Genomic DNA, 4,050 nt, shown 5'->3' on the forward strand with positions numbered 1-4,050 from the left:
CAAATATGAGAGTAACAAACAATAAAATACACTAAAAAAGAAAATATGATATTATCTTAACTCTTACCAAATATTCAGCGCTTCAATCGCAGATTCATTTAGAGAATATGTCAATAGGCCGCCTTTCGGTTGGCGTTCATCTCGAAGGTCGGTAAGAGCCTTAATGTTAATGACAAGGTCCAAATCTATTAGCCCCTACTCGTTTTTGTTGAAAACGCTGGAGAAACTTATGGACTAACACGTCAAGGGCAATGCCCACAGTAAAGGCAGATCTGTAGACACGTTGAGGGAGAGTCCTCATGCATAAGGAATATGTAGTGTGGACATTTTTCGACATTCAACAATTTGCGACCGGAAGTGTCATTAGTGTCCTGGATACGTTTGAGATCGAAATAAATGTCAAGCATTTCATATATTTCTTCTCTGTCAAAAAAATGTCATGGTGAACTGGTTTTATCTCGTGGTAAATACACAGCCCATGAAGCACCCTTTTCATCATTATGCTTTCGATTTCACCCTTTCGAAAGAGTTGTGCTTTGTATTCTACATATGTATAGCACGCGTGGACACAGCCGGCAGATGTATTACTAGGAAGTTTGCTGACTGACCGCAGGAAACTAGACCCATTAAGGGTTATAGAGAGTGACATTTCGAAAACCTCTGTCAGTTCAACTGCATCTCTGATCTAACTTGAATCACTGCGTCGCGGAACTTACTCCTATCAGCATCTTATCCGCACACATTTCCGAGATACCACATGGGCTAATTCCCGATTTCGATGATAGTATCAAGCTAAATCCATTTTAAACTTGTTTGGTTGCCTGGACTGGCCATCAGGATGGGAAAAAATAGGAGTTCCCCTGTATTTGCGCATTCGGGCGCTAGGTCAATGGGCTGCACCTGAGCTTAGTAAGCATTGGTCAGCAACCAGCACTTGTAGTGTTGCGATAGGCTTCTGGCCCAGAGTGAAACGTAAAAGTTGCTTTGAACTGCTAGCTCTCTACAAGGCTCGCATCGCCGTGATGATAGACATCCTCACTTGAGACTGTCCCATAGGCACTCATGCCATGAATGTAAAGATTTTTGAGGATGCAACTTGCCAAAATGGGAAAAAGGAAGGTGAGGAGGAATCTTCCTGGGATTTTCTCTTTCATTGTCCAACTTTTGACATATTGAGGTTGAAGCATCACGAATGCCATACTTTCTATGAACCCGACGATTAGGCTGGATTTGATATTAGTTACCTCAATAAATTTGTGGCAGACTCTAGGCATTTTGTCGATATACGAAGGTACTTAGATATTTATCCAGGTTTAATTGGTCCTATAATTAACTTGCGTTTATGGCTGTCCATGTGGGATTATTAGTGGTCTCTCGAGAAATCAGCTTTTTTACCAAGCTTAAGCTAACGCATGACGACAATAGGTAGAGCAGTAGCTATCAAAAATATTTACTTTTCTTCGTCTATAGTAAGGGTACCAGATCTGAATACAGAGAAGTAAGATAAAGGGTCCTAAATCCATTAGTTAAATTAAAAAATAACTGAACATCTCGTGAAATTTGAACGGAAAATATGTTGATCGAGAAAATTAAAGCAGGCGTGAATAAGAACAATTGACTTACTCTACATACTCTCTGCAAAAAAGGTCGCTATTCAAATTGAGTTAACTTTCGGAAAGATAACAAACTGCTCTGTAATTTTTTTGAGCATTAACATCTATCTCTCCTTGCACACTTTTGCTCCACTAACGAATAAATTACTTTCTACTCAAAATAGACTTCTGTCACCTACGCGTAAGAATATTTTGAGTTTTATGAAAGATATACATATTTGTTTAAGCTGCAGAATCATTTACCGACAAAATTCACGAAAGTTTACACGTTTATAAGTATTCACAGCTCGTCTCTGCAGCGTAACTTTTCTTCACAATTTCAAAGCAGAAAACTTCGACACATTTGCACAAAATACTTCAACACCTGGAATATATCTCGAATTCACATGCTACAAGTGCAACTTTGAAATCTTGTGAACACACTGTGTCACAGCATTTGAAGCAAAAAGAGAAGGATTGAAAGTTCAAAGGAATACGGACCAAGTAAGCTCGATATACATATGTATGTAGATGTTCAATGCCAAACTTATACAAAAGTTTATAAAACAAAATGTAAGTTACTTTTGACTTGTTATTTGGCGATTTGACACTGAAGTTGTGTGAATTCTGTGGCGTAGCGGTTCGTGGGTGAGAAGAACCGTGAATGCAGCTGTTGACCAGAATGAGATCTGAATTCGTGATTGTCTTTTGTTGACAACGTTGCTACATACGCTTGTAAATTTTTCTGAATATATAAACTTTACAGTGGCAAAACTGAAACGTAAGTTCATAAAAATCAGGTTCACTAAGTTTTTCTCAAATAACCTAATTGAAAAAAAAAACAACTTTATATTTGTATACAAACAAATATTTTTTGGAAAAATCAGAGACCAGAGCCCAGAATATATTTACATACCTAAAATGGGTTTGAATATTTTATACATATTTACCTTTTCATTACCGGCACTCTGAAAAGATATACCCATGTCATACCTATATTGCGGAGAGTCCGTAACAACTTGGAATGTATAAAATTGTCCATTCCTGGACTGCTTGATTTACTGCAATGTAATTTATTTTTAACAACGAACTTTCAGTGTTTTGTCGTTGTATACTCGCAGTGGATCCCATGAACTCCCGAGCAACTTAATAAAGCAAAAAGTATCGATATTAATTAAAAGAAGCTGTTTATTTTATTTATGCTCTGAATAGCATATGATGAGTTTGCTATGATGAATATAAGACTCAATAAAATAGGAGGAAGATCCGAAAAACTATATACATATATAAATGATTATCGTAGCCGTAACTTTAGGGTGTCAATATACAAGTATTTATAGACATATAAATGGGTATATCGAATTCCGAGGAGAACTTACTATAATGACTGGACTACTAAAACTACTCGAGATAGATATAGTGTTATGTATATATAAATGATCAGGATGACAAGAAAAGATGAAATCCGGTTGACTGCATGTCTGTCCGTCCGTCCGTAACTTGAGTAAAAATTTAGATATCTTAATGAAACTTGGTAAGCGGGTTCCTTAGTACAAAAAAAAAACTTCGTTTTCATAGATGGGCGTAATTGGACCATTGCCGCGACCACAAATCGCCATTAACCAAAAACATATAAAGTGCCATAACTAAACACTAAATTCAGATATAAAGCTGTAATTTGTTACAGAGGATTGCAGTATCAAGGGGCATCAGTGGGAAATTTTTTTTTTGCTTAATGAGGAAGCGGCCCCGCCTTCTAACAGGTTTAATGTACGTATATCCTAAACCACTTAAGCTACTACAACCAATTTTGCTGAGCACAAATCTTATGAGAACTTCTACCGGCAGTGTGAAAGGAGATAAAATCGGAGGATAACTTCGGTCATTCCCTATATAACGTTGCTGTTAAAAACTTGTAAAATCGCGATAAATCAATAACTAAATACGCCTGAGACATTAATTACCACCAAGATGGTATGATAGAGCTTTAAGGGAGCTCGTGTGAAAATTGGTTTGTGGGCGTGGCACCGCCCACCGTTTGGGGAAATCTCATACCTCGGGACCCAACCAACCCATTTCGACAAAATTTGGTACGTGGCATTTTTTTCACGTTCCTATGTCACGTTAAGAAAACTGAAATTCAGGAATAATCCTTCCCTTCCGGCGACATGGTTTTGTACCCGTGGTTCTCCGATTTTGACGAAATTTTGAATATCATAATATAGACCAAAATAAGAATATCTGTAAACTTTTTAGTGGTCACAGTTGCTCCATTGTTTTTTGGCGCGCAATTCTAATTGAGATCAAACAAAAAAAATTACTATTTCTTTTATTTTTTAACGACCTTGAAAGTGAGTGAAAAAAATTTTGCAGTTATACAATTTTATGTAGAAAAATCTCAGCTTTCTGATAAAAATATTTTCAAAATCCAAAAAAAAATTTCAAAATTCAAAAAAAA

Source organism: Bactrocera tryoni, chromosome 5 (assembly GCF_016617805.1).
Source record: "Bactrocera tryoni isolate S06 chromosome 5, CSIRO_BtryS06_freeze2, whole genome shotgun sequence".
In the NCBI taxonomy this organism is placed as follows: Eukaryota; Metazoa; Arthropoda; class Insecta; order Diptera; family Tephritidae; genus Bactrocera; species Bactrocera tryoni.